Source organism: Zonotrichia leucophrys, chromosome 5 (genome assembly GCF_028769735.1).
Source record: "Zonotrichia leucophrys gambelii isolate GWCS_2022_RI chromosome 5, RI_Zleu_2.0, whole genome shotgun sequence".
In the NCBI taxonomy this organism is placed as follows: Eukaryota; Metazoa; Chordata; class Aves; order Passeriformes; family Passerellidae; genus Zonotrichia; species Zonotrichia leucophrys.
Window position 1 is genome coordinate 17,611,072 of NC_088175.1, and position 25,947 is coordinate 17,637,018.

The 25,947-nt window shown below is 47.3% G+C and overlaps 1 protein-coding gene across 1 annotated transcript in view; it reads right to left on the minus strand.

Moving 5' to 3' along the window:
• GPATCH2L (G-patch domain containing 2 like) overlaps positions 1–25,947 on the minus strand; it is an 81,124-nt gene that overhangs the window by 54,956 nt on the left and 221 nt on the right. The gene's annotated exons all lie outside the window — the stretch shown is intronic.

Consider the following 25,947-nt stretch of genomic DNA (forward strand, 5'->3'; position numbering starts at 1 on the left):
GGCACCAGGTACAGCTGTCCACATCACCATCATCCAACTACAGAAGTTTAGGGGAACACCTTAGTGATGGGGCACACCTGCCTGTCTCATGAAACTTGCTGTGCCTCACAGATGGCAGCTCCTGTTAGAGGGTGGCTGTGCCATCCTCTACCTGAGCCACACTTGCCTATCCTACAGGGGCATTCCTGCCTCTCGCAATTCTGAGGGCATGACAGCACCGTACGTTTTTCAGCACCTTCCCAGGCACAGTCCAAGAGCCTAATGCTAAACTTCAGGCTTATAATGAGAGATACCTGTGCTAATCTGTGGCTCACCATGACAGTTTGAGTCACTGAAAGCATGGGAACTGGAAGTGGTATCATATACACTCTTGGAGGCTGAGTATCTAAGTCCTAGCTTAGGAAACACCTTGATGAAGTGGTTCCCCATTACAAGACCAAACTAGAAACTCAAGCTTAAGCAATGGAACCTTCAAAAGTACAAATAGAATACATAGCAAAATTTTAGTACCCTGAAATTACCTAAGTCAGACTAGAGACAGAAACAGGGAACTGTCTTCTCCCAGTCTTGCCCCAGAGCTCAGCAGTGTTGGAATCTAACCATACTCAAAACTTTGCTCACTGCTAAGACAATTCTCAACATCATTTTAGACTCTCCAGCCCATATCTGCCAGTCAGCATCCTTAATCTTCCCATTGTCAGAATCTAAATTATTTCTCTCATTTATATGGCTTTATGATCATTTTCTCCTGTTCCATCTCAACTCCTCTTTTCCAGGACAAAGATATTTATCTTTCAGTTTGTATTCAACCACTTTTACTCATTATTTGCTCTGCTGAAGATCCCATCTCCACCTTGGGCTCCAAGGGGACATCCAAAGACTGCATGGTGTATCTGGGAGATGGTTTACCCAAAAAATCTCATCTTGTCCATAAAAGGCTCCAGACAAGGGAGTTGCAGAAGGAAATGAGCAGTACCAGCACAAGGCACTGGGTTACTGAGGCTGCCAATTTCTCCATTAAATCATACCAGGAAGACCACACATGTCTAAAGGCACTTTTGTCTATGGTCTGTTGTCAGGGTTGAGATGCAGCAATGGAAGGAACTTAAAACATTTTTAAGTGGTCAAAAGCCTCTCCGAACAGAGGGCTGCTTCCTGATCCCAGCAGCTTTCCCAATGCCCTTTCTGTCTTTCTGCAGGGCAGAAGTTTTCAGTTTGGGCAACAGCCAGGGCTTGACACTTTCTGGTCTCTCTGGTTGCAGAAAGTCCCTGCCTCCCATAACCCTACTGCCCACTCTTGCCTTGTGTCCATCCACTCCCCCTCCCTTCTCCAGCACCGCCCTCCCCACCTCCAGCCCGGGTGACGATCCATGAAAGCCCTCAGCAGTATGTCACAGGAGTGATAATTACATCCCCCCGCTCGCATCATGCCGCCTGCTGCTGACCTCTCACCCCTCCTCTCTTTTAATCACCCCCTGGCATCAGTCACTGTGACAGGGCAGCAGCACTGGACACGTGACCTGTCAGCCCAGGAACATGACTTATAGGGCCCGGCTGGTGGACAAAGGGAAGGGAGATAGGCAGCATAAATCTCCAGTAGGAATAAAAGAGAGTGATGGGGCATTCTGCCGGGGCCTGCGTTAGCAGATTCTCGGCCTCTTGTTATTCAGCCCAGAGTTATGGTGATGAGGAAGTGGCCAAGAGTGACACGCGCTGGTCCCAATCAACCTTGCAAAACCTGCCGAGACCTAGAGGAGCCTTAATGTCACACATGGCTGGAGAGCCTCAATGAGGTGGGTAAGGGCCAGGGGAGCAGCCAGAGCTGTCCCCGGCCACCAGAGGCATCTGACCAGCAAAATCTTCTGCAGTCAGCAAGGCACTAAGTCACACAGAACAAGGACCCTTCTTCATCTCTACTGAGCATGGTTGCAGCAGGACTTGCACATCAGAGCACACGCCATTGGCTCAGGATGCAGGCTTCTCCCTAACTGGAGCATTCCTCCAAGCTTCCAAGCAGCCTTCTGCTCACCTGCAGACTGCCCTGCCATATATCTCTTCTCCATCTACTCCCTCGCACTCACCTGTCATTTGTTAGGATAAAATCACTGGTACATCAGTCAGCTTCCATTATGAAGTTACAGGACATCTGGAGTTTCCACCAAGGATTGGTCCTCCCTCACACCTCTGCTGGAACAGAATTGCTCCTCTTGGGGCTGCAGAGACCTTTAACTTCTATAGGGAGCATAGGAGGGAGTGTGTTTTTCCACTAACACCTATGACAGGTGCTGCAGCAGACAAAGGACACCAGGAAGATCCAAACGGATCATCAACTCCATCCTATGACAGTCACTACCGAGGTCATCTTGTCCCCTCACCCCTCAGGAGGGAAAGTGGCACGGGAGAGCTGATGTCCCCAGTAGTGCTGTAACTCTTCTGGTTCTTAACCTAGAAGAGAAGTCAGGAATTCTAACCCAGAAGGAGTAGAAATGAGAAGGAAGCCCAGAGAGAAGTACTGGGGGAGTTTTGAATATACTGGAGAATAAATTAGGGAGAGGTAACATGTGGGAGGAATACAGGGAAATTTGAAGTACATTTTCTTTCTTTTGTTTGAAAACTGAAAGCAGTATCTGAAATTACAGCTCATCAGCTGAAAGCAAAAAACTTTGATGACTTTCCTTTGTGCATCATGGAACAGAGTAATGAAGCCCCTTTCCAGCTTTGGGTGAAGTTGTTTCTGACTGAACATAAGAAAGGTGAGTCCCAGTAGCCAGGAGGGATTTGGCTCCATAAACATCTATATCTAAGAACTACCATGTCTTGGGTGCTCAGAAATGTGAAAGCATTGGGGGCAGAGTGGGAACGTAGTGTGCAGATCTTTTACACTGGTGCCACGTGTCCTGTCCTGCACTGGCAGTGGCTCCTCTAAACTTCATGTTTCATTTGCAGAGTGAAAACATCAACAAAGCCATCTACTAATGTTGGCTGTTCACTCTGTGCATAAGCACCACCTCTTCACCAACTCCTCCTACTCTTCCCTCATTCCCTACAAACTCCAGCATTATGACAGATATCTCATTTATAAGATGATTGCTAAAATGAGAGGTGTGTCCAGACAGCAATGGGTGAAGGTCTGCTTGTGCCATTCCCTGAGTCAGAGCCTGCTTTTGTACACTGAGACATCCTCTCACATGTCACAGGTGAGGGGCCCCAGACAGGGCTGTACAAACCATACAGCTCAGTGCTGGTGCCACCAGTAAATAAGAGAGCCAAGAAAGGTGCTGAGACTTCTCTCCTGGACCAAGCAGCCACATCAGCATCCTACACATCCTACACCCTCTTCTCCCAGCAAGTACTCAGTGCTGCTGCCCTCCTCAGTTTCCCTACCACTACCTGCAGCCTCCCAGTCCCTGCACAGCATGAGGCAGGTAAGGCTCTCTCCCACACAGAACAGACTTTATTTAGTCTGGAACCTGAGGATTAGACTGAACAGGGCCCCTCACTTCCCTCTCCATCCTCCCTGAAGGCTTCTTCTCTACTGGCAACTTCCTTTTGGGCCAAGGGGAAAGCCCTGAAGCCCTCAGCCTCCTCACCAGCTGGGTCCTACCCTCTGAGACAGGAGCACATCGCTTCCTACCCTCCTCCCCCACATCTGCCTTTTAACGATGATGGAAGCTGCTGTCAGTGTGCTGCGACAGTAATAAACACTCTTCTTAATAACACAGGGTGTCCCTCTTATTAAAATGAATAGACTTCAGTGGTAAAGCCAGGCTGCCTGCCTTGCAGTCTGGTGTGGACAGCAACCCTCAAGCAGAGCAGTTTATCTGCTGTAATTACTACAGCAGCTTTGGCTCCAGGACACTCCTGGTTACAGCACTGTATTGTACCCCCAGGCAGAGACTCGGGTGTGTGGAGATGCCACCAACACATGGGCACACAGTGAAATGCAGGACGATAATTGCCTGTGTGCCTGCAAACATGTACAGCAATCTCTGAGATGCAAGGACACAGCAGAGTAGGGTTAAATATATCTACAGCCAGGCTTTTAGGCCTCCTAAATCCCACTGAAACCAACAGCAGCAGCTGGTGTCACTCTTTCTGCTTCTCTCATACATAACAGGTATATTAATACACCTGTGCATAAACCACACTGCACTGAAAGCAGGTAAAGAAAGGCAAGTGCCTGCTCTGTGGGTAACAATCTTCTCCCCAGCTCACAATATATCTGGTAATTTTTCCAGTTCCCTGGTGGATGAGAGATCACAGGATAAATATATCTGGGTTTTATGTACCAGTACACCATGTTAAAAAGGACTGATGTGGCAAATCCCTTGTGTCCACCCTTTCTGGGTCTTGGATCTCAGTTAATGTACTGGTTTCTCCCTCTTTGGGAAGCTATCCATTTCCCAAGCAACAAATTCAGATGATCTTTGTATTTCAAGCACTGACTCTCTTTCACCATGCATACTGTAGGAAAAACCACCAAATTTGGAATCCACAAGACAGTGAAGGATACCATCTGACAATGTTTTGCCAGAGGTTCTTTTCGAGGTATGTTTGGACTGGCTATTACACAGTGGCCTCTGTGAATTCTTGCCTGGGAAACCAAAGCACCCAACTCCTCTGCAGATCTAGTTTATGTTCTTAGCCTTTACTAAGCTGGCTGATTCTGCAAACGTGCCCAATGTTGACCTGAGTGAGGCTACGTGTATGCAGAAGAAAAGCTGCCCTAGGAATAATTTTTCTTCTTTTCAGTGCTCTCAAACAGAGATTATCCAAGGGAAAAATCTACCAGAAAGACAAATGACAGTAGCACACCTCAACATCCACTCTGCTCCTAATTCAGAGCAGTTCTCTGAGCTGCAGAGACCCAGCAAGACCAAATCTGGTCCACTGCATCTCAACCTTCCAGGAACAAGCACAGAGAAGCAGTGCACAGCCATTGCATCATTTCTCTCCCTCTTCAGTGCATTGAGGCAGGCTTCTGTGTCACTGTCACCATCAGGCCTCACACACTTACAGGATTACAGCATTCAGAACACCTCACTCGATCTCACCTTGCAGTGCTTCTCACAGAAGAACCCACAGCAGGATGCAAAGTTAGCAGTGAACAACTTTGCAAATTTGCCAGAGGGACAGAATAAAAATAATCAATTCACATGCAGCTAGGAGAAGCAGATGGCAGGACCTCACCATGAGGAACAGGACTCTAGTATTTCTACCTTTATTATCTATTAGAGACAGGCACTGTTAGTTCCTCTTAGAAAATGTTCCTGGCATGGTATATTAGATTCCCACTGGTTTTGCTGGCATTTAGCACAGCACGAGAGCAAAGGAGCAGATAGTAAAAAAATGAAACAATTGATGAATGAACCAGTCATCTCAACCATTGTCTTGCTGGGCTCAGAAGTTATATTGCATCACAAGAAAGCTGCAGACATTCTATTTCTTCACGTTTCCCAAGTCTCTCATATGCCATGTCATGAATTGTCCAACTTTCTGCCCAGTGGAAGTTTAGCAAGGATATATCGGGGGAGCAGTTGATGAATACAAAACAAGACAAAGATCTAATCTAAAAGACTTCCAAAGGGCCAGTAATATCCCAAAATCAGTATCTTCAGCTACATGCAAGCGGACTGCACCACCTATGTCTACAGTACTTTCACCTTTCTAGGCCATGGCAGGGATTCTCTAAGTTCACTTCCCACCACCAGGGCTAGATTTCCAGATCCACATGGCTTATCTTGCTGAATCACTGCCACCAAGGGCTACAGGTCATGCTGGGGGCTGGCAGCAAGGCTGCTAGTCTGGGCTTCCAGAGCTGCAAGCCTGTCAGTGAAGAGGGCTAAACCAGCAGTAAGCTCAGAAGAGACTGTGGGAGCACTGACAGAGCCCTGAGAAGCAGTCTGGCTTTACAGTCTACCTCATGCTTATATGTCTTACTTAAGCCCAAACATTTCATCCATTTCTCACCTTAAAAAATAAAAAGAAAAATAGAAGGAAGAAAATAAAGGAGAACCTTGCATAACAAGCTGAGCCCAAGAGCTGGGCAGAGCTAGGAAAAGTTGCAGCACATCCTTCACCCCTGCTATTAGTGATTTTATTTAGGGGACACAAGCTCAGCATGCAGCAGGGTAAAGGTGGAAGCCACATGAAGTCTACTTGCACACTCCAAAGGCTGCTTTTGGTATGTCCAGTGCCTAGCTACTGCCTGCTGGGAGTCTGGTTACAGGCTGGGTAACTCTTGCCCTTGACAAAATCACCCTGCAGAACTGCTGCAGGGGTCCTCATGCTGTGGCATTGCCTGCACCATAGCGATGGCTGCTCCATATGTCTCCACATGGAAAAGAAAACTATATAGAAGCAAACTTCCCTCCTATGTTGAAAAAGCAGTTGATGCTTCATTCATCATAGTGCTGGGCCCAGGCCTTCACATCAAAGGGAAGTGCTTGTGCCTGAAGTCACCACCCTGTGGCTCATTGCCTGCCACTGAACAGTTCATGCAAGACAAGCCACAGTGTTCAGACTGAAGTGCTTCTCATAAAAGTGGATACTCTAGCTCCTTGAGAAGGCCTTGTGCTCCAAGTAGCCTGCAAAGCAAATTTTTGTTTGAGAATGTGGCTCACCAGTGTTGCAATGAAGCGAGACACTGGAAAGCAGACAACAATGATCCAAAAATCTTAGCACTAGTCACACAGTTTCCCTCCTTCCACTGCTGTCAACTCCAAACAACATCAATGTTTTGCTGCTGGTGCTTTTTGCTGGGATGCTGGAGGACTTTGCAGCACCCATCAAGCACACAGAGGAGTTACAGAGGCATGGGAACAGAAGGGCAAGCTGAGACACTGCTGACAGCTGGTCCAGAGGGTGAGGAGTCAGGAGACCAGCTCTTCACTAGATCCTAGAAAGCTCAGACCATGGTTTTGGCAAATCACTTCTGGAGCCAGGATGGGCTGACCAAGGGTAAACAGCTATTGATGCACCCGGCTGAAAGAGCCAAGAAGGGCTTGGGAAAGAAGATCAGCAGAAGACTGATGACAGACAGAAACACTCTCCACAGAAACTGAGCCAAGGAGAACTCAGCCCTATAACTTCCTGGGCTTGCATGCTCTACAGGGCTGTGACATGTCAAGAAGCAGATAAAGAAATTATTCTGAGCAAGTGTATTTTTCTCCCATTGGCCTGCAGACAAGCACATAAAGATAAAGAGAGACCTCTAGTGATGCTGGAGGGATTCTGCCTGTCCTCCCTCTCTGAGCATCCCTCACAGCCAGAAACAAATATCCTGGTTGCTCTGACTAGTGCAGTAATAGCCTTCCTCCAGAGTATGAGAAAAACACAGGCTTATCACAATAATATCTGCTCATCCATGGAGGAGGTGGAAGAGTGGTATTCAGATTCAGGGGAATGATTATGCCAGACTTGTGAAGTTCAGAAAAACTAACAAAAGCATGGGCTCAGGTCTTGCCAACATCCTGCCTCTCCAGTTGCAGCTATCTGAGCTCCAGCATGGTCCTGGGATCAGAGATATGATTCAGCATGGAGGGAATGGATTATTACCAGGGCTGAGAAATGATGTTCACCTCAGTGGCAATGTGGAACATGTGCCTGGAAATTCACATTCAGGCAGGAACTTCAGTGGCTGCCAGCTCAGTGTGGACAGAGGCAGGAGCAAGGAACAGCGGGTCCCTGTCTGAGCCCAGTCATACCAGGAGATGTCATATCCCCCTTGCACAGCCCTGGCAACTGCAGCATCTTGCACTCAGCTGCAGGAAGGCGTGATTTTAGTTTTTGCTGAATTCAGCCTCAAAAACCCCAGTGTCCAGATGTGAACAGAAAAGATGGTGGAGTGTGCATAAGGGCATGCTCATGATGAGCATCCCATAGCCAGCACAGGGAGAAGGCAAGCTATTCAACTTCCCAACTCTTTGCACCAGGGGCTGGACACAGAGCCCAGAAAAGGGTTTGTTTATTCAGGTATACAACTAGTGCATAAAAGCTTCCAGGTATGAGAAAGGCTTTAAGGGAAACATGAGGAAAAGAGGAAAATGCAGGGGCAGACTTGGCTATGGCAGAGGCACAGCAACTGTGCTATGCAATGTCACAAACCAGATACATAGACCTGTCCTGTTGTTCTCAAACCCATGGCAAGAAGAGAAATCAAGGGCTCCTGCCAGGCAGAAGAGAAGGTCTCTCTGGCTGCTCCTGCCACCTTCTCCACAGCTCTGAGCTGTGATTACTCAATTAGCAGCTGCTGTAGTACCTTCCTTGCACTCAGCAGTCTCTCCTTTTGCCCAGCCAGCACGTAAATCAAAAAGCAGCAGCTCTTTCCCTGGGCTTTCTTTTTCTTGTGCTAGCCCAAGCCTTGGTGACCTCCTGTTGAGAGGGGCAGTCATATTTTGCAGGAATGCTTTATTTTCTGTGCTGCATGAAGAGTAATTGTGGAGGGGAGGGAGAGTGCAAGCACAAGAAAGCATGTACACTGCCAGCCAGGCCGATATCCTTGTCCCACAAGGTCATGGATCCATTTTAGCTCAAAGAATAATAATAATAAAGCCTCATAGAAGCAAGGGATTCATAAAACAAAACATGAGCTGGGCACTTGGCAGCAGCTGCCCATAGAGTGGGAAGCACACGTTTAAGTTCTGAGGTACAAAAGCACTCAGATTTCCAGGAGCTGGCAGGGTTTGGGATAAGGTGTGCACGTGTGTATGCAGAGAGAGCTGGCACAACCTCACTTTCTCTTTCCCTGCATACTTCATTGGTGGTAATTCAGACAGTGCAGTGGAGTGCAGAGGTACATTCAGACTGAGGAGCACATCTGACCCAAACAAGAACGAGTGGCAGGTGAGAACAGCCTGTGTGGTGAGCCCCCTCTCTGCCCTGCTGCATCCCACCACACACCACACAGCACAAATGCAGCTTTCTGATGGTTGCATGGGACACTTGCACTGAACATTTCTCTCCCTTTTTAGAGGGCAAACATGAGGCACAGAACAACAGAATAACTTACACCTAAGACAGAAGAGCCTTCTCTGTGAGAATTCAGAAAACTTGGGGGATTTGCAAATGTTCTGATGAAATCCTAACAGGCATGTGAATATTTCCAAGTGATAAATAAGGCCCTGAAGGCCAAATTCAAGACTTTTTGAGAAAAACAATGGCAGTACATTTCCTTTTGCTTCATAGTGAGCTCTAATAACAACTGCTATTTCTATCTTGTAACAGGCATGCATGACACTTTCTGACTGCAAAGGACATCGCTCTTGCTCATTCCCAGTGTATCAGAACAAGAGGTCTAGATCAAATGCAAAGGGAGCTGGGGTGAGTTAAAATGACCTGCTACTTCAGTGGAGTCAATTATTTAAGAAACCATGGGTTAAAAAAAGTACTCAACAGGTTAGGAATTCAGGCAGTATTGAAAGATAAGATCCATTTCTTCCAGATAGGTGTTCTTACATTAAAAAGCTCTACAGTTAACTGGGGAAGTTGAAGGTAGGATCTGAGCAGTCAGGGAATTTCTGTGTTCACTGCTCAGAGTGCAGAGGATTATACCATTGACCAATGCCCACAACAGTCTAGATTGTTCTAGGGGCTTCTGCCCATCAGTATCTCCAGACTACGGGGAAAAAAACAAACTGGAAAAGTCAGAAATGCTTTTCTAAAAGAAAATCAGCCATCCTTAGCCTGCCAGAAATCTGAATATAATTGTTAGAAAAGACATTACTTACCATTACTTGGACTTCAAAAAAACCCCGTCACCATAAAGAGGCTGCTGAGAAGTAAGCCAGGACAAGGTAAAAGTGACAATGAAATTCTGGCATGAGATCATAGCCAAGGATGATCCCAGAACAGACAGTGTCCTCACCAGTCAAGGCATGGTCCTGCAGAACTGGAGCAGGTGCTTGGAGGCAAAGCTGAGTGCTGGTTACAGGGCCCACCCATGGCCCTAGCATGGCAAAGTGAGGAACCAGGCCCAGGCTTCATGGAGGGAATCCCATCAGGACCAGCAAGAGCTGGGGCTGAAGACACTGCTGCAGCCTAGGGCTGAGGTCAGGAAATGAGGCCAAGCTAGAGAGAGGCAGAACTATAGCACAGCTCGGGAGGGTGATGAGTGGCCCAAGCTGAGCTTAAATGAAGCTCCTGGGCGTGGGTCCCAGGTGAGACCAGGGCAATTAAGGCTTATTGGTGCCATCAGAACCTTGTCAATTTTGCTTAACATGCAGACCCACTTTACATGGGATGGGATCATACACAAGGAGTTTATATGCAATTTCCCTGTTCTAGCTGGCCTGAGTGACAGACTTCCTTACACGTTCCTGTAACATCTGTCTGCCTGCAGTCATCATGGGGAACATGTGTAACGTGTTTGCATCCCTCAGGAGAGGATTTAACACCATCAGGCAGCAGCATTAGGGGAAAAAAGTAAAACTCAAAGCGCATTAAAAATTACATAAATGCATTGCATTTCCATTTCTCCTAAAGAATAAAAAAAATGGGGTACGTAATGGGAATACCTCATAATACAGCACATAACTAGCCTCCAGCAGTTACCAGTGGTACATGGAGGATATAAGCCCAGGATTTTAAAGAGAACTAGTAACTTGTGAACCTTTCTGGTCAAGGACATGTGGCAACTGCTCAACACCTTGGAAGGAGGAAAACAGCAATCCCTGGGCAGCTTAGCCCCTAACTGTCCATTATAGTGTTTCCTGGCCTTTTTATCCTGAAGTATTCAATTGTGGCCACTCTAAGCACTGGGGACAAAAGTCAGTTCTCTCTGCCTCAGTAATTCCCATGCTAAAGGAGTGTTTTTTTCTCCAGTGCTCCAAAGGTGCTGTGGGATGAAAAAATAAAGTGCATTTTCTGTCCTGAGGAATGGGCTGTGCAGAGGGAAAAAAGCATGAAAGCAGGCAGGCAGCCGGGAACAGTGATCAGCAGAGAGGGCAAAGGCAGCACAGGGGCTCATAAATATGTTTTGCTGTTATTTTGGAATGGCAAAGACATGTCCTTGTAGGAGCAAAACCATACAGATTGCTTTATTATTTTCAGTCCAATGAAATTAGCTGGAGTAGGGGGGGAAGTGCAGCAAACACCAGGGAGGAACAACAGCGATGGGGGGATCTGTACGATACGGGTACCTTGTGATGGGACTGTGCCAACCCCAGTCCCAAACCTGCCCAGCTGGGCGATGCTTTGTGAGCTCAGTGTGGCCTGACAAACTGGGGATTGGTCCTCACAGTCATGCAGCCCTGCTGGTGCCTGGATGGAGCTTGGGCAACAGGGCCCCTTTGGCTCACTGCAGGGGGCTGCATGGAGCCTCCAGCTCCTGCTGCTGCTTCACAGCATTGGGACCCCATAGGGGCCCATGTTTCTCCCTGCCCATTCCCTGCTCCATGGCCACCCTGTTCCCCTTCCTTGCACAAAGAGCAATGAGAGCCTGTGCTCACCTGATACATCCACCCCATGGGATTGGAAGGAAGCAGCATAGTGACTGCCATGCCCATAGGCACATTGGTCATTTACACTGCATTTAGTGACTAACATATTTGATGTAGGAGCCTTTGCATGCTCCCCCCACCCCTCATCTCCTTTCACCATCTGTCTGTTTGTTGAGAAATCTGTTCCAGCTGACCTCGAGCTGACCAGCGCTTCCCTCTTCCCTCCATCCTGCCACGGGCTCCTCCAGACATTCCCAGCTCAGCTCATGGGCTTTTAGCTGACTATGCAAATGTCACCCAGCCAGCTGGTGTCTGCCTCCCAGAAACACATGTTCAAAGGCCCCCTGGACAGCCAGGCAGGAGAGGGGGCAAGTCCCTGTGCCCCAGCCCAGGGGCTGCCCAGAGAAAGTTATTTAGCCAGGAATTATTCAACAAACAGATGGGAAGAGGAAAGGAAGGTCAGGGAACACAGAAAAATAAGACTCTGGTGCATTTGTGTCAGTGTGTGTAGGTGTGGGTGTATGGGGTTCCCAGGTGAGTGTGTGGGAAGTGCAGATGTAATCCCTGTGTGGGGATGGATAGTGATGGAAGGGGTGTATGAGAAAGATGTACAGGAAAGATGTTTTCAAATGTTTTGTGGCCTCTGCCTCCTAATGACATCTTCTGCAAGACACAAAAGGAGATCTAACAGAACAGCATAAAGGAGACAGAGCTGTCAAAGGGCCAAACAGCAGGTCCATGAAAACTGTCTCCCAAAAGCATTACTAAAGAAAGGCAAGGCCTGAAGGGCTCATTTCTTCTTCAAGATCTGTTTTCTCTCTATCACCCAAGTGTGACCACCCACCTCAGATCTCTAGTTCTCCATTGAGGAAGAGTGTGGAGATGCCAAAACCTGAGGATTTGAGTCTGAACCAAGTAGGGCAGTATTGCCACAGCACCTCACCATGGCTGATGACTGTAGGACATACATGCCCAGCCAGAAGGCCATGCATATGCAGCAGTGCAGCTCACCTGGGTATCTTTGCAGGGCTGGGACACTGTCATTTCCTAAAATGCTGGCAAGGAGCAGTATTAATGTGGAGATGCTTGCTAAATCCTTGCTAAATGAATGAAGTGAGAGGAAGGCTTGGAGAGAAAAGGCCAAAGCATCCACAGTTCCACGTATGGATTGCCTCAGCCAATTAGGGACATCCCCAGCAGTTCTGCTCTGCATCCAAAGGCTAATTCAGCCTTAGTTTCTCAGACATAAGGAAAGGTTGGATGTCTGCATGTAGTTACACAGAGCTTGGACACTCTCTCCACCATGATGAGAAACTCTTTTCCTTTACCTCTTTCAGATACTCTCCCTCATCTGATTCCAGGTGTCTGGGTATTTTCTTCTGAGTACTTACTAACAACATTTGAGCATGAGGACACCAAGTCATGTTTAGCCTTCTGTGGGCTAAACAAAAGTCAGGATATTGGCTCAAAATTTAACACGATTCTTCCTTGCAATTACAACTAGCAGAAGTCAAGGTACCTCTCCCCAACCTAAATTTCTCCTGTCACAACTGCTGTTCTGGCCCTCTGAAAAGGACCCCTTGGGCTCCCTGGGAGAAGGCAGGATGGCAGCTCCAGATGTAGCTGACAGATGATGCTCTTCCTGGCCATAGGCAAGAACTGTGAAATGGTGAGCTGCCAGAAGCAGCTTAAGGAAGAAATGCAGAGTTTGTGTACAAGGGAAACCATGAGGTTACAGCACCAATACAGAGCACAGGAGAGTGGCTGGACATTGGAGATGTCTCCTTTGTATCCTCAAAAGTGACAATGAAGCCTGTCCATGAGCCAAGCCTAATGGTAGAGAAAATGTACACCGCGTGAAATAAGCCCAGGCAGTAGTTTGCTCCCCATAATGGACTAGAAATCTCTGGTAAAGAGATCAACTATTCAAGGGTGGAATGGACTGTTTCTGCTTGCATCTGCTTTCATCTCATCTGGATTTAGAGTAGTTCCCAGGTTGTCGCTGGGTTTTAAAATGACCAAAATGGAATATATGTGAATGGAAACTGCCATTTCTTATGTATGCATTTCCTGTGGTTGGACTTGGCGCAAGAAATAAAAGTGTTGCTGGGTTTTTTTACTGAAGAAGAAATTTGGGTTATATTTGCACTACAGCAAGGCTCAACAGAGCCAAAGCTAAGGGAAATCACAGGCAGATCAGTAGACCATATAATCATAGAACCAGATCCTCTTGGTTCTCATATTCTAGATGACATGTCATAGGTCTCGACCACCCCAGAGGTTATGGTGGAGGTATCTGACAGGTTTAGCTCCTTCAGGAACAGGGCCTCAGGTTAAGGGGAACCCTGTATTGGATGATGAAGATTCTTCTTCAGAGCAGAAACTTATGAGTGCACACTTTGGGCACTGTCAGAACAGCTGAATGTCCCTGAGCAGCATGAGGCTGAAAGTGAAGGTCCATATCATCATCTGGCTGTGGCTTCTTTGGGGCCTTCAACCCAGCCTGCATGGTAAGCACTGCAGAAGCACACCATGGCAAGCTGCCAGGGGCATGAGAGAAATAGGCTGTACCTGCTTAGTCCAGAGGGCCACCCAACCCACTATCCTGCTCTAAAAGGCAGACAGAGAACAGCACTGGCCACAGCAGAAGCACTGTTGTGCACTTTGATATGAAGGAAAGAGACTGCATCTGTCTTCTTTTAGGGCCAAACAAGCATCAGCTAAGCACTGCATGAAGCCAAAAAGAACAGAAGTTACCTGCACTCAGCATGCACTACATTTTCCTCACAATCTTTGACAGGATCTTTGTGTCTTCTACCACAGTCCTCTCCTGAGCACCTCTGCAATATTTTTATTACTACACGGCTTTTCCCTGGTAACTCCAATATCCTGAGATCAAAAGTCACACACCAAACAGGTCAAGAAGTCACACGGCTGCATCCACACAAATGAATTTTCGAGGGCACAGGCTCTAGTACTGGGGCCTTTTCAGCATGAGCGGGCTCCTGGCACAGTGCTGGTGCCCACCAGTGCTGGTACACAGCCTCGCGCCTTCTCAGGCACAGCCTGGCTGAAATTTGTGGGGAGCACAGGCAATATTCCATTTCCCAGAAGCACAAGAACAGAGAAGGCCTTGTTGTGCTGTGCTGAGGGAAATTTGGGACATTTCAGTATGAGCCACATCCTACAGCTTGCATTTTCTTGAATATACATGTATAGGCATAACTGCAGAAGCCCATCAAAGGATACCAAAAGGATCCCATTGCAGTGGGCAACTCAGAAACTGCAAACCAGTGGAGTGCCCTCTGATGCTCAGAGCTGAACCAGCCCCACTGGGCAAGAGCCAGCACCTGGGCCCATAAATCCTCAGTCTAACCATAAGACCAGAACCTGAGCATCCAGCTTAACAGGAACCCAAGGAGTCGTTCTCTCCGTGTGGCTTGGCCTCCCCAAGCAGCCCCGAGCCGCGGTGGGAGGGAGCCGGCAGTCCTCCCAGCACCCAGCCCAGGCGGGGGGAGCGCGGCGTTCCCACCAGGCTCCTCCGTTCCGTGGGAAGGCTGCAAGGCAGAGCGAGGAGGGGGGGCGGGCTGTGTCTTATCTCTCCTCTCTCTTTGTATGTACCTCCTGGTACGATTATTAAACGCAAATTACAAAAGATGTGACCCAAACGATCTTTATTTCTTCTTTCACCGAGCGGTGCCTGCAGGGTCCTGATTCTGAATTCCGTTTCAATTACCGATGCCACTTTAACACAAAGCAGCTTCTGTCTGCAATTACCGGCACTGACGGCGGCGCAGAGGCAGCTCCGGTGGCAGAACACAAAGCCTGGCACCTTCCGCTGTTTAGAAACTTTCATTTGCCATGATTAAAGGCAGCAGACGCGAGAGTTGTCGGTCTGCAGACGCGCACTGAGCGGCGCGCTCCTGCCCGGCGCATTCCCCGGGACACCGGCCCTCAGCATTCAACTCCACGAATCGCTCAGAAGAACTTGAACTGGTATTCCAGCCGGTATTATGTAGACAAACTGACTGAGTTAACTCATCACGCTTTGGCTCAGCAAGGAAACTCTCTGCCTTTACTGCTGGTAAAACTAAGCAGCCTGAGCTGCAGGGCAGAGACACCAGGGCAGGCTGAGGCACAGGGCGATACAAAGATGAGTATTTTCCTTTTACACTGATGAGCTAAAGCACTAGTAAATAGACTACAAAATACACTCCTCACTCACAGCTGAAATGCAGCCTCCTGCAAGTAGAAGGCTAGATGTTCTACATTATATTACTGCCACAAATTAACTCAGGGAGAGATGGTGAGGCATCCCAGAGCCAAATGAAACCAGTAGCAGGAAACATGCACACCTGTCTGAGTTGGCAACTATTTACGACAAGAGGAGTTGGCACCTGAAATCCATTGGGCTTGGACCCCACTCTGCATCTTGTTAAACAACTTGGCACCACCTGAACAGCATCTTCTGATTCCCAAGTAAAATTCACAGCAACTGTAGTTTCACAGCTAAAGTCAGACACAATGGAATTCAAAGTAAATTTCTGTGCAGTAGCTGCACATTGCTCTCTGCTGCTGGACCTTAAAGCCCCTGCTCTGCCTCAAGCTGGGCACTGCCTGCATGCTGACCCACAGACAGCCACACACACACCTCCAAATCATCTGGGTCATGGAAAGGCAAGCAGACACCACCTCTCCTTTGCCCCATCACGCAGGTTAATTTTTGTTGCTGCTTCAGTATATGCAGCTGTGCCTCTTTGTCCTTCAGCTTTCTTCAGAAGCTCACCTGGCCTGTGTATGAGGGTCAAGCTTCTTATCTTCTAGATCCTTTCTTTTCTTTCTGTCCAGTCTCTCCCAATGACATCTGCTTAGCGTCCCCTCGCTCCCTTTCTCCACACCATCCATAATGTACCAAGCATATGGGGCTTTCAAAGACACAGGAAGAACCAATTGCAGGTGCTGATGGCTTCTGAGAGGCGCTGTTCACATTTATTTTGTTACCCTTTGCTTGCCCTTGCCTGTTCCTTGACAGGTGGTCTCTTTTTCTCAGGTGGTGGTTTACTTCTCTCTCCTGTAAGTTTGTTTGAACACGAGTGCACAGCTCCAAGCTGTGAGCACTGCAGCAGCACAGTGTGCAAGGTGAGTGTGCAGCCAGGGCAGTGCTGTTTCCCAGGGAAGGCCAGGCCATGGCTCAAAAGTAGGGAGTGGGTGTCTGAGGTGCTTAAGCTGGGTTGGTGCAGGCACAGGGAACACCAGCCATAGAGGTCCTGCTTTCAGAGATGAAAGTGTTCAGTCAGAGCTGCCAGCTCAGGAACAGAGACCCTCAGAGACCCTTCCCTTTAAAACCCTCCCAAAGCTTCTATGGATAGAACAAATCTTGAAACTCTTGGCCACAAAATATGACTTAAATATGACCTGGTGTGTAGGCCAGGCAGGTCATTCGCACCCCTTAGTGGCACAACCCCCATATTCCAACAAGTCCCTGGAGCCCCTTGGGCTGCATGGCCCCAGGGGGAGTGAATAAAAGACACTAAATCCCACAACCCCAAAAGACAGCACTGGAAAAGTCTCTGTCATAGTGGTGGCAGTGTCTAATTCCCACTGGGCTTCCCGATCCCACGCTGTATCAGGACAGCCCATTTTGCAAGGGCCCAGCCAAGCTGCTGTCCCCAGAAGGCGGCAGAGGGTGAAGAGAGGGCAATTTACAGCCCTGGTTATTGAGTGGTGTGTGAGTCGTTTGTCACACTGAGCCCTGGCACCTTGTTCTACCTGTGTTGTGTGTGTTTTATTGGTGTTGAGCAGAGGGAGGCTGGAGCAGAGGGAAGTCTGGGAGGAAAGGCACTCAAGTGAAAAATGAACTGAGCCAAATAGGATTGAGAGAGAGAGAGATGCAGGGGAAGGGGGTGAAAGGGGCCATATTATAAAACACAAGACAAATGTGCCCACTGGCAGCAGGGTTAGGGAGAGAGGAAGAGGGAAGAAATGAAGGGGAGCAGGGCAGGAAAAAGAGAGAATAAAGACACTGACATGTAGCCAGCACCGTCCTAGTGGGATCAGGGATGCACATGTAGTCAGTAAAATAATTCTCAGTTTAACAAAGCAAGAAGAGGGGGCGGGAATGGAGGAAAGCTACAGATCCAAACAGAAAGTGCCCCAGGGTATGCAATCTGCTGGGTTAAAAAAAAAAAAAATTAAAAAAAAATTGCCTCTTCCCCCTCCTTTCTCCACTGGGGAGCTGGCTCCTTCCCTGTTCCCCCAGCCACCACCACCAAAAGGAATGGGACCAGAGAGAGAGCAGAAGGTCTGTTTAGAATTTCACATCTCTTCTATCCTGCTCCCTCAGTGCTAAACTTTCAAGACAAAAATCATAAAATGAGGTGCTTTGTTGGTGAGGGAGATTTAGAGATCTTCCTGTTAGGAACAAGAAAGGGAAGAGAGAGACAGAGAGTGAGACAGAGCGATAGCTAGATGGAGGGCTGGCTTTGTGCTTGCAACAACCCACAAAAGGTGCATTTTTAATTAAATTTATACAAAATGTGTCAGTTTTATCTCTGTGTTTCAAACCTGACTCTTTTCTATCAAAGTAAAGTATTGATCTTCACTGCCCCGAAGCTACCTGACTGAATTAAACAGAATAAATAGAAGAAGGACTGAAAGGGCTTAGAAACAACTGCAGAGAGGCGAATGTTTAATGGCTCCACAGTCATTTGCTGCAATTAAAAAACAAAACCGTTTAGAGGGGCTGTTAACACCTTGAAGTCTGAAAATCCTCACTTCAAAAAAGCCCCAAAACAGCTTCCAGGCAAAACATTTTAATTGCCATAAATACTTCCAACCCCAGCCATCACTGGTGCAGTGCACGTTATACTGATAGACAAACAGATTCCTGGGCCCAACAAAACAGAACCTGCTCAGCTGGTGAGATATAGGTATGCTCTATGTGGCACAGGGACACCCTCCACCCAAGGAAAGGCCTGTATGCAGTATGACACACATATAAGTCCACTTTATGTAAACAAAACACCTGTTTATCTGACAAGTTAAGGATGGATGTTTTAGACCCCCACAACTATTCCAGGTACATTTGAGTAACGTGACATTGCCTTTACTGAACAAATATTCTCCAAACTCCACACTCAATTGCATGTCATGCACAGACATCTTACAGAGCTCTCTCTTTGCCTGTTTTATGTCACAAGAAGAGTCACAGACAGTGCCACAACCAATCTCACTTGATTAACAACTGTGCTAGGGCTGGGATACCCTCTGACAAGAGCATACAGGCCCTGGAACAGGCAGGGCCCATAGTTTTGTTAAAGGCTCCTGACCACCATGTGACTTAAGAAACCGACCAAACAATCAAACAAAAAACCCACTGCATTTCTTTGGTTAACCTTAAGGTAGTGTGATACTGTATGACTTACCAAAGCCTTACTGATGGCCTATGCATCTCTCAGCATGGAGATTTTTCATCCCTACTTTATGGTCATCTTCTGCTGAACTTAGCAGAAGAATTCTCTCTGTAGAGAGAGACATCAGGAGGCTGAAGAGCCCTAATGGCTTCAGACTTCCAGAGTTTACCCTGGAAAATAGTCAGGCTCATTCACAACTCATCCCTTTCCCTGGCTATTTCTGGGATAAGCAGAGCAGCCTTAAGGTAGAAAGCAGTTTTTGCAGGACATGATTACAGTTTCCTATCTTAGTGGGCATACTACCAGGCGGGCAGTGTTCTGGTGCTGTTCCTGGGGAAGATGTTTTGTACAAAGACTATATTGATTTACTTTGTGTTTATGAACATCTGGAAGGAGATCCATAGCCTGAAACCAGCTCTTGGCTGAAAATCAAAATAAACAAATATATCTTCCTTGTGCATAATTTCAGCTAGCAAAGAAATGTGGCTGTGAAACCGGATGGATGCTCAGAGGTGCTGATTCGGTTCTTAGCGGTGTCATAGTCTCACTGTGGGACCCTGGAGAACTTGAATTATCAGCCTACAATTCTGGTCCCTCTGTATGAAATGAAGAGCATCCAATCCCCTATGCACAGGGACACGCAGAATCCTAAATCTCGGGGACTATGGTTTGAAAGCCATGGAAGTGAGTAAGAGTATCTCTGTGGGGCATAGAGCAATACAGAGGCCAACACTAGGGAGCCTTTAAAGGAACTAGAGATGAGGACTTACAGCACTCAGCAGGGCAAGTCCAGGTTGTTTCTTGTCCCTCTGCGTTAGATGGGGTTTGCTATCTGGACTAGCTGTGCATGAGCTCAGGTACAGCTACCATAGCCTGAACTATTATTGCCCATTTATTGCCCACGAGGTTGATTCACCAAGCCTACAGCCATCCTCACATACAACCTTGCAGGCCACAGGGAGCCATGGGCTTAGTTCCAATTTGGCTTTGGAATTCCAGGCACTCAGAAGGTTGCCTGAACTGGATCAAATTCTTTGGCAATTTCCCAAGGCATTTTCCTGGCTTTGTGAGTAGTTCTGCTGATCAGGATAATGATCAGAGTAAGACTTCAGTCTATCACATGGACAGCAAGCCCATCTCTTTTCGCTGATTGAAAATGTTCCACAACACCAAATACAGTGTCCCTTATCATTTCAGGGCCAAAAACCATCCTGAGAATTTTCCTTACTTGGGTCCAAAACATGAGTGATTTTTCTGAAGGAGCAGGGTTATATAATAAAAGCTGATCATTTAACAGTATATCAGTTTAGGCAAGTGAATCCTGCATGTTCTCATCTTCCTGCATGTTCTCTTCTTCCAAACATTTTGTTCAACATTAAGTAATAATGAAGAGATTTTCTGTAAGCAGCAGGACATTTCACATAGAAGCAACACCATAAATATCACCACACACAATTCTTGCCTGTGACTACCAGAGAATCACATATTTTTAAATGATCTGCAAAGCCACATACATGGGTTTGTACTGGGGCAGCTCCATCACCAACATCCGAACTGCAGGTTAACATTCATCCCAGCCAGCTGCAATACTCAAAAGCAACAGAAGCACAAGGACAGAAGCCAGCATGGCTCTGCTTGACAGGATTTCAAAGCTACACTCTCACTTGAGCATCAGGAAGTTCTGCCCTGTACCCTTCTTGGGCCTACAGCCTGTCGGGTGAAACAGCCCTACAAATCTGAGCCAGCTGCCATATTCTGTACAGAGGTACATACGCATTCAGTCAGCCTGCAACGTGAGCATCTGAAATGAAGCGTTTGAGAGCCAAGGAATTGGCCTGGTTAGCACTAAGGTTGAATACTCCTGCTGCTTATGGCCAAGCTCCTGCTGCTGCACTTCAGAGCGTTTTGCTTTGTTACGGACCCCTGATTAACACTTTCTAAGCATTTCAGCCCACACTCCAGTCACTTTGCAGATTGCAATGAATGCAGATTTGAGTTTATGGGTTCATAAAAGTGTGAATTAGCACAACAATTTTCTCCCAGCCTATTTGCACAGCCCTTCCTTGAGTGACCTGTCTCTACAGACATCACAAATATTTCAACTCAAGCAAACTGCCCAGTGAGGCATTTTTAAGAGACTAGAATGAGATTGGTGGCCCCAGGAAGCAATGCCTGTGGGAGCACAAAGCAGGAGCATCACTGTGAAGACCAGCACTTGCATCTTCTGGCAGCACTATAAAGCACTGAAAAACAAATTCCTCTACCCCTGTAGGAACTGCAGTGATCCCAGCAGCCCTGGCCACTCACACTGGCTCTGAGCCTGGCATTGCTATTGCCACCCATGCTAAAGAGAGAGAAGTGAACAGACCTCCCTTGTTTGTGTTGCACTAGCGCAGTGCAGTCACACAGCCCTGCATCAATACATTGGATCAGACACAGAGATCCCAAAATAAGTACCTCACAATGACCCAGTGCTCTGTTTCTTCTCACAGCACATGTGTCTCAAATCTCTTCCAGCCTTACTCTGACATCCCATATCTTTGGGCTGTGGAAAACACTGTCACCCAGTAATCTGCCCCTTTTCCTGCTCCCTCCATATCACTGGTGTGATCAGTCCTATCTCTGCATGGAGGAGGGGCTGGCTCACCAAATTTCTTTAATTAAAAGAAAAAGGATCAGGTTTATTTCAGATAAGCAGGCAGGATTAAAATAGACAGAAAGAATAGACAAGGGGCAGCTGTCAGCACTCCAGCTGATCCAGTGTGATTATTAATAACGATAAGCAGGAGAAGAGAGCTAATAAAAGGATAATGAAGTGGTCCTGAAAGTGACAGGAGATGGAGTGTGATAAGAGAGTCCATGGCATGGAGCTGTTGTGGCCCCAGTGAGGTCTGTGCAGAGCAGCCTTCTGGGGCAGATGCAAGTAACAGGGCACTAGGAGGAAATGTTTCATCTCCCCAGGGATCATGGCAGAGGGATTAGTGGGCTCAGGAACTCTGGACATCCATGCCACACAGCACTCATGACTGAATCAAGCAGGGTCCTTCCTAGGCTGTGATGGCCAGGAGTGCAGGCTCCCCCCTGGATAAAGCACAGCCCAGAGAGGACTAGTCTCACCAGGGCACCCAGCTGTGGATCCCCTATGTTGCCCTGCCTTGGCTCTCAGTCAGCACAGACCCATCCCTGCACAGCCCAGGACTGGGGCACCACATTTCAAAAGAGAGCACAAGTGGGGAAACTGTAAGGAGCAGTTGCTGGAAGAGCATGTGGGCAGCATGGGGCATCTCTGGCCTGCCTGGGGATCACCCACCACTCCAGTTCCTACTGGCTCTGTCAGCTCTCCAGGCCATGAAATTGTCCCATATCTCAGGCAGCTGTCCAAAAAGGTGGAAGGATGTGGCTGCAGAAAGAGCAGCCTGCAGGGTTGGCTCTGGATGCCCTTTCCTGAGGGAAAGCTCATGGGCAGATCATGAAGCACAGGCAAAGATTACCACAGCACTCTGTACTAGTGGTCTGGGCCAGTCAAGGGGAAATAAGGTGTGAAAAGTTATTTCCCAGAAGCCATTAAACAGAGAATGAAATCCCATCGAACACCAAATATGTCTGCCCTCTCTCTCAAGGAGAGGATGAAATCATTCTGTAAAGATATGGTGGAAAAGAAAGAAGAGGAAAACTCATGGCAAGACAGAACAAGTCATATGGCTGGAGAAGGGAGGTCTTGGTCAGGGAATGCTCTGGGAGGAATTTAGGCTGTTTCAGACAAACTGGATTAGCTTTCCTTCAAACTGGTCTCTTTCATATCCAAACATCCCCTTCTCCCTCCCCAAGCTAGAGCATCTCTCCTTCTCCAGAGGCAGAAATACTGTGGCCCAGGCTGTGACAGTCCCAGGCCAGCCAGCAGGCTGGCAGCTGGGTGAGCTCACAGGAGCAGCCACAGGCAGCAGCAGCAGCCCTGCACGAGGCCCAGCAGAGCAGCAGGGGATCCAGGCCCTGGCTCGCACTGCCTGGCACTCGGCTCCCGCCACTCCGGGTCACCGCGGCAGATGCTGGGAGCATATGCCATGAATTAATTCCACTTTCCCTGAGATGCTTTGCAGAGAGGAACAGCAGTGCCTTTCCAACTTATTAACATAGGAGCTCCCCCCCACCTCCACTCACTTTATCACACTTAATAAAACAGCCAGCCAGAGTCCCTCTAAGAGGTTCTTTAATGGAAAGTTGCTGGGTCTGGCATTTTTTCAGCTTTTATTTCCTCCATTTTTCCCAGTGTTTCCTAGGCTATCTCAGCCTCAATGTTCCCCCGTCAAACTGCGTTCTAGTAAGGCATCTCCACCAAGAAAGCCTATAAATATCATATGTATTATTACAAGCAAAGCCAGAGATTTCTAAAACCAATAGAACCTAGATATAATTTTTCATTTATGCACTTCTTTATCTGTGATGAGGCTCACCATTTGCCCAGTATTGCTTTATTGAACTCTGAGTCCGCCAGAAGCTACCTGCAGGTAGATATTTACAGCCATCCAGAATCCCAGTGAGTCCCTGGGCAGACACCTCATGCCAGCTCACTGAGCCAAACCCACCTTGATGGGTTTGCAGCTCATCCTCAGCAATGTAAGTACACAGCAGAACAAAGACTAAGCAAGACTGCTCTACATCGAATTGCCATGTTTGAACTGAAGATGGAAAATGATTGCCAGGTATATGCAAGCCATGTTTGAATTGGGAACTTGAGGTTCTTAATTTCTAACCCTGATTCTTCCAAAGATTTGTTGTGTGGCCCTAAGCAGATTACCCCTCTGCAATACAAGGTCTGTGGAGACCAGCAAGGGAATACTACTCTATATGCACAGCCCAGAGGGCTGACCTGAGCTCCTAGGAACTGGGGACACTGTTCTGACAACGGCTCCCTCTTCTTACCTCACCTGAGGATCAACCAGAGCAACTCTTTTGCAGTCTACAAGGAGAAGTTACACCTGCCATTTCCTCTCCTGCATGCTCTTTCCACAGGACTTGTCAGAAATGTGGGTTCCTGAGGCAGCTTTGCCACAGCCAATACACCCTGGTGCATGAAAGCCTGGCCACGAAAGAGCAGCTCACTGGTCCTCTTCAGTAAGGACAGTAACATGTGACAGAACCAGGACCTGAGAAAGAAGAAGCAACAGGTCTTATTCATCTTCCCATCACTGCAACTAAAACACAACTGTGGAAGTGGGTGGGAACAACTTAGTGGAGAAGGGCCAGGAGCCTGACACCCACCTCCCCTCCTCCAGCTGGGCAAGGAATGGGAGAGACATGGAAACAAGTCTCAGTCTATTAAGTTTATTGAAGGAAATTAAAGAGACAACTTGATCCCAGTGCACATAAATAGTGAGGCAAGGAGAAAAGACCTGACAGCATGGCTGTGGAAAGGTGAAATCAAGCAGGCTCGAGAAACAAAAGATGAAACTCAAAAACTGAGTCTAGAAATAAAGCAGATTTTAAACCATAAGGGCAACCATCTATTAAAAAGTAACAAGGAAAGAGTTTGAAGTATGTTGTCTGCCTTTCTAAAAGACAGGCAAAGCTCAGCCCCCTCTCACAGGACTCTGCCATGGCCTAACAGGACAGACCAAATAATCAAAGATACCAAAGACAGCAAAGATACCTCTTCCTGACATAAAACAGATTAGGCTGGCATTTTTTTTTCAAGCCCTTCTCTCCAGCTCTACTCAGGTGTTTGCTGGGTTACCAAGGTCCCAGACTGGGCACAAGCCTGGCCCACACACACCTGCTTCCCACTCCAGAGTATCCCTGCCCAGGGTCCCCAGCTGCCCAAAGCACCCATTTTTTTTCCTTTCAGACTAGTTTGTTGTCTGATTTACTAACCTATTTTAGTTTCCTGAATTAATTTTTTTTCCTGGATGTACAAAACATTCTAAATTCTCTTTGGCCAGGAATTGTGTCACAGCAAAGTAGATGCTAGCTCAGCTGTGAAGTTTCTGCTCCTACCAAAACAGGTTTTTCTGCTCAGAGAAAGACTTTCAGATTATCTTCTGTACAATGGCCTCCCAAGCTAATACCTCACTGAGTTTTCTAGTTACAGGAGAGATGTCTTGGTTGTAAAAAGCTTAGAGTTTCCTTAAGACAGATAAGTCTCCCATTATTTTTGTGGCCCCAGAGTGGGGCCCAACTCATTCTTTTTTGTTGGTAAAGTTGTTTGGCATGTCAGCTCTCACCTAAAATTCTGCAGAGTAGTGAATTCACAGAGAGCTATTTGACTTGTTCTGCTGTCACAAAAGTGGGAATTCAGTGCTCTGTTAGACCAACCAAACAAGCAAAGAAAAGCAGCACAGCAAGCTTCCTCCCAGCACCTGCACTCCCCAGAAGTATACAGCAAGACTCTCCAACAGGGCAAGGCTTTGAAGGACATTGGTTTAGAAGTAATGTTACTGTTTCCTGCAAACAATGACCATGGTTCTACAGGGACAAGGTATTAACAGCAAAATGAGTTTTTCTTTAGCTAGATGACAATAAGAGTGAGTTACTTGGTTCCAAGGAGACACCCACCAGGGAGTTATCTTATTTGAGAGCATCAGGCTCCATTCTTTCACATACGTGGAATAAACATTTTCCTTGCAAAGTACCTATGCCTGAAGTGATCTCCATTCAGGCTGTGGTTTCATGTGATTGCAAAAGCTAAGTGAGGTTAAGCCTGGTCAGAATTTAGCTGGGAAACCTCAAGGTATAAAGAGGGGCTGTAAGAAGTGGCAGTTTAATAGGTGGTGCTGCATCCTGAGTCAATACAGAGGTAATGTTCCAAGAGAGAGGTTAAACTAACAAGGAAAGGCTGAAGGCTGCTGGATGAAATATAAATCAGATATCCTGATAGCTTGAGGTGTCTGTTGTGAGGAAGATGGTAACCTGGATGTCCTATGAAAACAAGTCATATCAGCCCAAGCTTCTCTGATAGCCATCAGTGCAAACCACACTCCATTGTATGACAGTCCACTCCAGAGAGGCAGTGTTTCCATAGAGAAAAGATCAACCATTGCAGTTATCTGCAGAGGTGCTATTGAGGTGTAATGACTCTTTATAAGTAAATATTTTATTGTGTT